The following is a 12,263-nucleotide window of genomic DNA, read 5'->3' as shown; positions in this document are numbered from 1 at the left end:
AATGTGTAACACAAGGTGTTTGTTGTAATGATTGTCCCCACATTTTACCAGAAGAGATGACTTACCGATTGCACTTATAATTTACTAAACGCTCCTTAGATGATAGCTGCTTCGGTCGACCTGTAGAAACAATGGACTCTAATCTGTTCTCCTATATGGGCCCATACCCGTTATAGACGTGCAGGAAAGGTAATATTGTATTACCCTTTCTGCTAATTTTACAGCTAAGTACGAGTGATTAATGTATCGCTGATATATTAATCACTCGTGCTTAGGCGTAAAATGTCACAGTTTATTTTTAAAAACTATTGCGGTTAAGCATTCAGACAATTCTGTGTCTGTTCGTTACAATATATATTCGCAGATCTCACGCTAGAGAAAAGCTCATGGCTTCTCCCACTCTGTGCCCTACGGAAGAATGATGGTAACAAGTCCCGCATACGCGGTTCAAACAGGTCCAAATGACACGCACAGGCTCCTGATAAAAATTTTTCTCAAATTTTTTTCACATAATTTTTCAAACTATAATTTTATATTTTTTTCAAATTTTTTTAAGAATTGGAATTACTACTTTTATTAATCAGATTAATAAAAATATTGTAATAATCTGAGTAATAAGCGTAATATAACAAAGTATGCACAGCTTTTCCTGGTAAAATCTTTCTCATAATTTTCTATAAAACTTCTCATAATTTCTCATGTCAATAATATGTAAGTAGTTATGCAATGTGAACTTATGAGAAATTTTTCTCAAATTTTTTTCACTAAAACATAAAATATAACATCTGGATCAGAACAAGCCTGTGAGAAATTATGAAAAATTTTTTAAATTTTTTAATAATTTTCACACTTTTCTAAAAGAACCTAAAATAGCAAATCTTATAATTTCTCAGAGTAATTACATGTGAAATTATGTAAAGTTCTTCAGATGTTCTAATATTGTCTTGCATTTTTTTACAAGAAATGAAAAAAATTCGTAACTTCTGAGAACGATTCCATAATTATGCAAAATTTCATATTTTATCATATTTTTCCCGAAAGCATCTCTGGTAAAAATTTTTCTCATAATTTTCATACAAATTGAAAGACTTTTCGGAAATACTTAAAAACTTTACATCTTCTCTTAGAATTTTTCATAAATGTGTATTCTGAAATATTTTGAAATTTCTCAGCCCACAATTTTAAAAAAATACTTTAACTTTTTTAAATTTCATAACATTTCATCAAAAATTATAGAAAAAAATAATAGAAGTCTTAAAACATGTCATAATTAACAAATATAAAAAATTCTGAAAGTAAATAGACGGTCTGAGTATTTATAAAAAGTATTCCTATCCTTATTAAAACATCTGAAAAAGTTATAAAATTATATAAATATTTTGAAAAATTATACGAAAGGTCTAAGAAAAATTTCCCCAAAAACAGAATCAAATTCGCTAGGCGTACGTGTCATTCAGTATGGACGCCTATAATCTGCTATCTGCACGCGTTGAAGCGTGTGACGCTGCCAACTTAGCAACCGACTTCTCTAAATACTTTTTAGTTTTAAGCTTTTTGTACTCTCTCTTTCTCTTGGTCCGAGTTCAGTCTAGTCACTAGAATACTGAAATTAAACGGCTGTAAGTAAATAAAGAGTTGAGTTATTTTAATGTTGAAAAAAGTGACGCGATTGTTGTACTTTCTTCATCTAACATCCCGCGCATATTCCACACGGACTAGAGTTTTTAGAAGTAGAAAGTCCGGACATCTACCCCCAAAATGCTGACAATGAACACGTCAGTGTATGTACGTGAGCTTAATGTGTGTATATATTTATCATTGTGTGCACTGTATTCGTCGTACGTGTTGTACTACATAGGCTGAAAAGTCCCAGGATTTTTCAAAAGGTGGCGCCACTAGAAAATGAACTGTGGGCTCAAATGCAGCCGTCTTCTCCTCTCTGAATGCCCACGGTGTTCAGGATTAGAGGAGGTAGTAATTAGCACACGAGAATAATTGTAATTAACGACGAGTGTATTTTTGAACTTGTTACAACCAGGGTCGAGCCACAAGTGAGTCTGTTGAAGAAGCACGCCTTGACCTCGTGAGTTACTAAACGTAACTAACTTGCCTTTCGTTATATCAGTCGGTAATACCGGACGGTACATTATCAGCCGGAGCCTACAGTACTCCCCCCTGAGTGTAAACGTATATAAACTAAAAGGGAAAATATGTTGTTTAACATGTGTAGTACTTGGGTACATAGTTCTTAATAGCTAAGTCTAAATTAACGCATTTACAGAGTCTGCGCGCTTATAACGCTATTGACGTATCATGAAAATGAAATAAAAATACTTATGTTAATTTAAGAGTTACGTGTTTCTTCGGACGTGCGCTGGGATAAGTTTTTGGCATTGTTTTACATGATTCAGTTGTTTGCGAGGTGTCCGCCATGACGGGAACGTCCGTCGTCTTATCGTTAATGAAGTGAGCAGGTTTAAGCCTTTCGACGGCTACGCTCTGAGGCTTACCGTTTATTTCAAGCGTAAAGACTTGATCAGAATCTCGTTGTAAGACTTTATAAGGTCCTGTATATGGCCGTTCGAGGGGTTTTTTGACCGCGTCGCAACGGAGGAATACATGGGAACACGAAAATAAGTCTTTAAAGCAAAATGGACGTTTTTTGATGTGATGTGCTGCGGGAATGGGTTTAATTTGGCGCATGTACTCGCGGAAATCTTCTAGGAAGATCTGCGGGTCTGGAGTAACATCTTGTTGCAAAAAGAATTCGCCTGGCACGCGCAAGGTTGTGCCATAGATGAATTCTGCGGGAGAGGCGCCGGTGTCTAAACGTACATGTGTGCGTAAGCCTAATAGGACAGATGACAGTACGCTAACCCAATCCGGAGTATCGTGGCACATAATGGCTGCTTTCAAGGTGCGGTGCCATCTTTCTATAAGACCGTTTGCGGCCGGATGGTATGCTGTTGTACGGATTCGCTTGCAGCCCACAAGGGATAGAAGGGCAGAAAAAAGTTGTGATTCAAACTGTGCGCCCTGGTCCGTTGTGAGAATTCGTGGTGCGCCAAATCGTGCGATCCAATTGTCATAAAACGCTTGAGCGATTGTTCGGGCTGATGTGTCACGTAGTGGAATGGCTTCCGGCCAGCGCGAAAAACGGTCAATAAGCGTTAAACAATATCGGTAGCCTTGACATAAAGGTAAAGGACCTATGATGTCCATATGGACATGTTCGAAGCGCGCGTCAGGGGAGGTAAAATGGGCGGGAGTTCGCTTAATATGTCGTGTGACTTTACATTGTTGGCAGTCCGTACATGCTCGCGCCCATTCGGCTACATCGCGATGAAGATTAGGCCAAATATATCTTTGACGGATTATTTGATCCGTGACCTTAGCGCTGGGATGAGCGGGACCGTGGAACAAATCAAAAACTCGTTTCCTTAGTGGCTTTGGTATATATGGGCGTATGGATTCACCTGACATTTCGCAATATAGTTCTGTATGGGGGGTTCCCCAAAGAAATTTTTTAAATTTAAGTGAGCACTCTTTTGAGTTGAGTAAGTGTTTTAGTTCGTCGTCTGACGACTGTTGCTCGGCTAGTTCAACTAACTCAATGTCCACGGGTAGTTGCAAGGCTGATATACGCGATAGATTGTCTGCTACGACGTTATCCGCGCCAGGTAGGTATTCAAAATTTGTAGTGAATTGCGCGATGAAAGATAATTGCCTCAACTGCCTAGGAGAGGCTTTATCCGAATGTTGTTTGAACGCATAGATTAGCGGTTTGTGGTCGGTAAAAACCTTGAACGAACGACCTTCCAGAAAGTGTCTGAAAAACTTGATCGCTTCGTAAATTGCTGTTAATTCGCGATCATACGCGCTATATTTGCATTGAGCTGAGGTAAATTTACGCGAAAAAAAGGCAAGAGGTTTCCATGAACTGGATAATCTCTGTTCTAAAACTGCTCCCATTGCGATGTCGGAAGCGTCTGTGACTATGCGCGTTTCCGCGGTCTCGGACGGGTGAGCTAATAAAGCCGCATTTGCCAGGTCTTGCTTGGCTTTGACAAACGCGGTTTCCGCTTCCATTGTCCATGCTATCTCTCTCTTATCATTTTTGCGTGAATCCTGCAAGTAGACGTGGAGTGGAGCTTGTACGCTCGCAGCATGCGGGAGACTGCGTCTATAAAAATTTAGGGTACCTAGGAACCGTCGAAGTTCGACAACTGTGCTTGGCTTAGGAAAATTTTGAATGGCAGCAACTTTTTCTGAAGTAGGTTTGAAACCTTGAGAGTTAATAAGATGGCCTAAGAAGGTTATTTCCTCTACGCCGAAAACGCACTTAGCTGGGTTAATAAACAATCCGAATTCTCGTAGTCTACGGAATACTGTACGAAGATGTTCCTTATGCTCTTCTATTGAAGAGGAAGCGATAAGAATGTCATCTATATATATGAAGACAAAATCGAGATCTTTGAGTGCGCGATGCATGTATCGTTGGAACGTCTGAGCAGCGTTTCTGAGGCCGAAAGTCATTGAAACATATTCGAATAGGCCGAAGGGAGTAATGACTGCAGTCTTTGGTATGTCATTTTCTGCGACGGGAATTTGGTGGTATGCTCGTAAGAGATCGAGTGAAGAAAAAATCTTTTTTCCCTGGAGATTCGTGGAAAAATCGTGCAGGTGAGGCACTGGATACTTGTCTGGGATTGTCATGGCGTTAAGACGACGATAATCGCCACATACGCGCCATTCGCCTGATTTTTTACGAACTAAGTGGATGGGACTGGCCCAAGGGCTGCTTGAAGGACGACAAATCCCTAACTCCATGAGGCGTCTGAATTCCGCTTTGGCAGCCTTTAATTTATCTGGCGCCAGACGTCGGGGACGCTCTGCGGTGGGCGGGCCATTTGTAAGAATGTGATGCTCGACATCACTCGTTTTTCGAGTGGCCTCTTGAGGAACGCCTGTGATTTCCCGGAATTCGGCGAGAATATTGGCAAAATCATTTGAATGATCTACCGTAGAGAGACATAAGTTCGGAACAGTATTAATATTTCCCGTGACAAACAATTTGGTAGTGCTATCCGTAAGGCGCCGCTTACTAAGACTAACATCTAACTTATAATGTTTTAAGAGATCTGCACCGATGATTGAACACGGAACGGCAGCTAAACAAAAATTCCATGAAATCGCCCGACGAAGTCCAAGGTCTAGCGTGAGGCGTCGCTCGCCGAACGTGTCGATGCGTGTATTGTTAGCAGCAAATAATTTGAGCTCTGAAGGAGTCTTTTTTTGCGCTGTGGAGGCGGCTAAAACTGAAATTTCTGCGCCTGTGTCGACGAGGAAACGATGACCGGTTTTTCGATCGCGAATATGGAGGCGATTATGCGAGAATCCACCTTGGTCGGCCGCCTCTAACCGAGAAGGTGAATTTAGTTTTCCGATTTTTGGTCGTCTTTCCATGAACATGGTTTCCTACAAGAGGTTGCTTTTTTACCGTATTTCTGATGAATGAAACAGTAACCTGACTTAGCGTCAGGATCTTGCGAGTCACGTTGTTTGGATTTAGAGCGGGATCGCGAAATAGAACGTTCTAGCTTTAGCTTTGCTATCTTATTTTCTAAGGACGTAAGGCGTTTAATAACTTCTGCCATTTGCTTATCAATGTCCGACTGAGCGTTTGTATCACCGTGACGCGTTTTGGTTGTACCAGAACTAGCGCGTATGGGAGCTATTGCCACTTCGGGGCTGCTTATATCGGCGATTTTGTCCGCGATTTCCGCGACTTTCTGGAGATCCGGTTCGTTCATGGCTACTAAAATAGCTCGCTGTGACTCAGGCAATTGTTCAAGGAAAAGAGATTTTAAAACTGTTGCGTTGCATTGATTACTGTTCAATGTTCGCATGTGATTTAATAATTGCGAGGGTTTTCGGTCACCGAGTGTCTGGCCTTTTAGTAATTGTCGCAAACGTGCTTCAGGTGAAACCGAAAATATTGATAAAATTCTGTCTTTGAGTGACTGGTAATAACCCGTAGAAGGAGGGTTTTCGGAAATTAAATCTCCGATTTGATCCACGATCTCGCTGTCTAATGCACTGATGAGATAATCTGCCTTGGTACGATCGGTTTTGCAATTCGAAATTCGAAATGTCGCTTCTACTTGCATAAACCAAGTCTCCGGGTTATTGCGCCAAAAGGGCGGAATTTTAGGTACACGGTAAGTGCTAACCTGAGGGTTGCCTGAGGGGCCGTCTGGTTGTTCCGTGTCCGACATGACGTAATGGTTTGATTACTAACTATACGCGACGAATGTTTCTTATTCTATTAATAGTATACGCACATGCGTTAACGACGATTAGAATGGTATTATGATGCGAGTTAGATTGACGGCAAGATTAATACACGAGCTATAACAACGGCGAGAGCGATGTTTACATCCGAAATAACTGGTGTAATGGTACGCGCACAGATTACATTCGAATGAGAAATGAATTAGCTCTTTTCTGCGGTTCGCCCGTTATTTGATTTGGAACGGACTTACGGTACGCAAGTGTGAGTCGTTGTTCGAAGGATTTGTCCAGCCAGCTGTCTGCCTGCTGTCTTGATGCCTTGAGAGGATGAATCGTTGACGGGCGGGACAAGTAGCTGAGGTTCTGCGATGGTTTCGCAAGGAGGAAGAAAAGATGGCCGCCTTCCAATTTTGTCGGCAGGAAGAAAATATGGCCGCTTCCCGGATTCGTCCGCAAGAAGAAAATATGGCCGCTTTCCGAATTCGTCCGCAGGAAGAAAATATGGCCGCTTTCCGAATTCGTCCGCAGGAAGAAAATATGGCCGTTTTCCGAATTCGTCCGCAAGGAGAAAATATGGCCGTTTCCAGAAGACAATATGTCTGCTTCTTTAAAAGTTTCGCGGACGTGGTTATGCGGTGGTTTTTACTTGCCGCTGGGCTCGACCACGCTCGTTGTAATCTTTCAGGGGACTCAGGATACCCGTAGTTGTGTAAGGTCAACCGGTCCCTTCGGCTTCGTACGGAATGCTCGAGACTTCAAGACGTTTCTCGAAATGATGCTCAGTGTGCCTCTTTTCGTCTTTTTGCTTGACGAATTTCGTCGTCGTCAGTTGACGTTGATCACGTCGGGGTCACCAATGTGGGCTCAAATGCAGCCGTCTTCTCCTCTCTGAATGCCCACGGTGTTCAGGATTAGAGGAGGTAGTAATTAGCACACGAGAATAATTGTAATTAACGACGAGTGTATTTTTGAACTTGTTACAACCAGGGTCGAGCCACAAGTGAGTCTGTTGAAGAAGCACGCCTTGACCTCGTGAGTTACTAAACGTAACTAACTTGCCTTTCGTTATATCAGTCGGTAATACCGGACGGTACATTATCAGCCGGAGCCTACAGAACATGATTTATTTCGAGAGGTTCATCTGTCACTAGTTTCTGTGTAAAGTTTCATGACATTTCGTTCATTCGTTTACAAGCTACAGTCGTTTAAGTGTTGCTACCTTCTCCTTCGTAAAAAAAATAGAAAAACAGGAATATCGCATATTGATCAAACATTGTTTTTTGATGGGAAAAAACTTCTGGACAATCAATGAAATGGTTGAAGAAATGTTATCACACATCTGCTCCTTCGAGAACAACAGTTTATCGATGGTTTAGTGAATTTAAAATGAGTCGTACAAGCACCGAAGACGCACCTCGCTATGGAAGACCAAAAGAGGCTACAAATCCAGAAATCGTAAAGCAAGTGCATCGAATCGTTTTGAGTGATTGTAAAGTGAAGTTGCGCGAGTTAGCTGAGGCTGTTGGCATCTCAAAAGAGCGGGTGGGATACATTTTGCACAATGTTTTGAATATGAAAAAGCTATCTGCGCAATGGGTGCCGCATGTGCTGACTATCGACCAAAAACAGCAGCGCGTTGATGATTCAACGGTCAGTTTGGCGTTGTTGCAGTGTAATCAAGTAGACTTTTTTCGACGTTTTGTGACGATGGATGAAACGTGAATTCATTACCATACGTCTGAGTCCAAGAGGCAGTCTGCAAAGTGGCTGAAAAGCCACGAAAGCCAACCAAAACGGCCAAAAGACCAATGCTTGGCCGGGAAGGTTTTGGCCTCCGTTTTTCGGGATGCGCATGGCATAATCTTCATCGATTACTTGCAGAAGGAAAGAACAGTTACGGGAAAGTATTATGCAGCGTTATTGGACAAACTGAACGACGGAATAAAGAAAAAACGGCCCCATATGACGAAGAAAAAAGTTCTATACCATCACGATAACGCACCGTCACACACGTCCTTAAAAGCGATAGCCAAATTGGACTAATTACGATTCAAATTGGTTGCTCACCCGTCGTATTCTTTAGACTTGGCCCCCAGCGACTATTATCTGTTCCCAAACCTCAAGTGGTGGCTCCAGGGAAAGAGATTCACATCGAATGAGGAAGTCATCGCAGAAACAAAGGCGCATTTCGAAGGCTTAATCGTTTCGTACTACAGAAAGGGCATCGAAATGTTGGCAAATCGTTATACCAAGTGTATCGCACTCAAAGGCAACTGTTGAGGAATAAATATAACTTTGTCCAAAAAACGCTTGTTTTCATTAAAAATCCCGGGACCTTTCAGCCCATGTAGTATGCTGTTGTTGCATTTGCTAAAGAGAATTAAGGGGGGGGAAGGGGTTCAAAATTGGTCCTGCCATTTTAGGGATATCCAATCACGTAGAACCCCCAGAAGTTCAGACTCTCTACTTCTAGGAACATTAACACAAATAACAAAACAATTATAGTATAAATTATCGAATAAATTTGTTGTTTCATTTATAATTTAAATTTGTATGAAATAAAAAATAAATATTGTTTTTTATATGGACATATATTCGTTTACAATTTTTACATTTGATGATTAAATTATTAAAAATTACGATGTTACGTATAAAGTAAAATATAATCTTACATATGATATATTGATTAAATATAATCCTAAAACAATTTCGTCATTATTAAAGTAATTATTAAATTTTAATAAGAGCGCCATTTCAAAATAGTAAACACACCGGCTCACATCGACTCCACTTGCTTTTTTGTTGGCTAATTTGGTGACACACGGAGTGCCTCTCTCGACTTTCCGAATGGTCTCACCCGAGTGCACACCGAGACACCGTGTTTTCCAAACGGGTAATGTGAATTAGTGGCACACCGTGTATTTCCGAACGCAGCCCAGCTATTATCTAAGGAGCGTTTAGTAAATTACAAGTGCAGTCGGTAAGTCATCTCTTATGATAAAACATTAACGAATACCCTGTAGATACGTATATGCAGTCTGTCCTAGACTTCGCATACCACTCGTTAATAGATTCTTCAGATTTATTTTGAGATAAAAATTCTAATACCAAAATGTCGATGCTACAGTAGTTTTTAAATAAAAAAGTTTAAAGTTGACAAATCAAACCGTCCGAAATTCGTGCGCTCAAGTATGATACATCGTACCGTGAAGATATATGCAAAATCAATATGAAAATTGAATATCATATTTAGGAACACCTTCATTACTGTGCAACGTGTCATACCTGAGCGCGCAAAAGCTCTAACCAAATAACGAGGGTCAAAATTCCCTCCTCAATGGATTTGTACAAAATTTAATTCATTCTTTTGTCATTAAAAAAAACTATTTTCTAGTTTTCTAAACTTTCAAGCTCCGGGCTTTTTTCTATCGCCCATAATTTTAAAAAAATGTTTTTTAATAAATAACTTTTTTTTCTGCGAGTTTTTAATGAATTGATTTGAAATTTTAACTGGTATTAGATATGATTCAGATACATAATAACAAATTTTAGTTTTTTATTTTTACAGAAAATTCTAATTTTACAAGCCAAAAAAGATTTTAAATTGTAATACCTTGACTCTTACAAGACTTGCTACTTCTATATTTTAATCATAGATGCATTTTCATGAAAACTACTTCCTCCTTGATTTTTTTCAAAATTGTCGTTCCATTACAACACCTTTAAATACTCTAAAAACTGCTTTTTTTCACATTTTTTGGCTATTTTTCATAGTTACTTTTGTTTGTAAAGATCGTGACTGCATCTAATAAATTTTCTATTCTCCATTAGAACAGAGATCATCATCAAGCATCATTAACAAATATCTTAAACAATATCAAGTTTCTGATTTAAAATATCACGTTTTCGATTCTTATCGTCATTTTCGTATATTTAAAGCTCGATTTTTTAATCTACGTCCGGATTGTTACTTTTTATACAACTACATAATTTTTGTTATTACTCATAATAAAGAAAGCTATCAGAAACTTTTTTAATTTTAAAAACGCTATACTTTAACAGGTTTTTCCAATGTCATTCCAGTAAATACAAAATTAACGATATATTAATGTTAGTAGTAATTTCCCACTCAGCAATGTTACTGTATAATACATTTGTTATAAGACATTTACATTGTTGAGTGAAAAAAATTATAACTAACATTTACATAACAGTAACTTTGTATTTGCTAGGAATGGTTTCAATGCATAAAATCCTTTTCCTTTTAATGGTTAATATGTTTGGGTGTTACTTATAAACAACAAAACCAAAACATGACATCATATAACGCTAAGATGCAAACGTTTCAAATCTGATTTGCCTTTCCCCTTATAAAAAAGAATTACTGCAAAGAAAATTACACACAAAAAATCACACAGAATCTGCTGTTTTGTGATTTCTTTAGATTGGCATTAATATGGCAGTAATCGTACGATTATAAGTATAAATATAAGTATAAACACAAATAAGAATCGTGAATAAATGCTTTATGCGAATTCAATTTATTATATAGTTCTTTAATATGTAACATTTCAGAAAAAAATTAATATTTATATGCCAAGTCAATACTCTCATGCTACCCCTTGTAAAAAAGTGAGTATACGGTCTGAGCGAGAGGCAAAAAAATATTCTGATATGTAGTATTATTTTTCTCTTTTTAAATATAATTATTCGAATACTAAGTTGTACAAAAGTGTTATTTTTCTATTGAAATTCTTTTTTGTAATATTGATTTTCATTACAGGTTGAATAGGCTTTTAAAATTGTTGGAAAACCATTTTAAAATGAGATTGCAAATAGCAAATAATCTCCCTTATTTTAAGAGCTTAACTTGATTTGAACTGTAAAGGTTTGGTATTTCCCAAACATATTGTTATTCTCGACGAGACGAGCACACATTTCATTCGCGTAAGGACACTCAAACGCAAGAGACGAAATAATTAAACACTCTTTACGAAAAGAACACAAGTTTTAATCGTGGAACTTTATACAATTCATTCGTAGCGGAATTATTCAAAATATCGCTTGACAGCTCCGCATCCCAAAACAGAACAAAAGCCGGCCGTACTTTTTCTGATCGATTAATCTTCCTTCGGCCAGCTTCTCAAACTCGGCCGAACGGGCACAACAATATTATCCATTGAAAGAAATAAGATTTTATGCACTAAAACCATTCCCAGGAAATACAAAGTTACCGTTATGTAAATGTTAGTTGTAATTTTCCTCACTCAACAATGTAAATATCTTATAACGAATGTATTATACAATAATATTGCTAAATGGGAAATTACTACTAACATTAATATATCGTCAATTTTGTGTTTGTTGGGATGACATTGGAAAAACTTGTTAAAATATACCGTTTTTGAGATTAAAAAAGTTTCTGGTGACTTTTTTTATTATGACTAACAAAAATTATGTAGTTATATAAGAAGTAACAAATCTATCCGGACATAGATTAAAAAATCGCGCTTTAAATACACGAAAATGACGAAAACAAGTAAAAACGTGATACCTATGTTTTAAATCAGAAACTTAATATTCTTTAAGATATTTGTTAATGATGCTTGATGATGATCTCTGTTCCAGTGGAGAATAGAAAATTTATCAGATGCAGTTACGATCTTTACAAACAAAAGTAACTACAAAAAATAGCCAAAAAATGTGAAAAAAGCGGTTTTTAAGGTATTTAAAGGTGTTGTCGTAAAAGAAAAATTCTGAAAAAAATCAAGGATGAAATAGTTTTCATGAAAATGTAACTATGATTAAAATATAGAGGTAGCAAGTCTTGTGAGAGTCGAGATATTACAATTTAAAATCTTTTTTTGGCTTGTAAAATTAGAATTTTCTGTCAAAATAAAAAACTAAAATTTGTTATTATGTGTTTAAATCATATCCAATACCAGTTAAAATTTCAAATCGATTCATTT

The 12,263-nt window shown here is 38.0% G+C and overlaps 1 protein-coding gene across 6 annotated transcripts in view; it reads right to left on the bottom strand.

The window, feature by feature from the left end:
- Positions 1-12,263, bottom strand: part of LOC105202145 (glutamate--cysteine ligase catalytic subunit) — a 134,138-nt gene that overhangs the window by 1,803 nt on the left and 120,072 nt on the right. The window lies entirely within an intron of this gene.

Source organism: Solenopsis invicta, chromosome 12 (genome assembly GCF_016802725.1).
Source record: "Solenopsis invicta isolate M01_SB chromosome 12, UNIL_Sinv_3.0, whole genome shotgun sequence".
In the NCBI taxonomy this organism is placed as follows: Eukaryota; Metazoa; Arthropoda; class Insecta; order Hymenoptera; family Formicidae; genus Solenopsis; species Solenopsis invicta.
The sequence above is the reverse complement of the archived record's forward strand: the minus strand, read 5'-3'. Positions and strand labels throughout refer to the sequence as shown.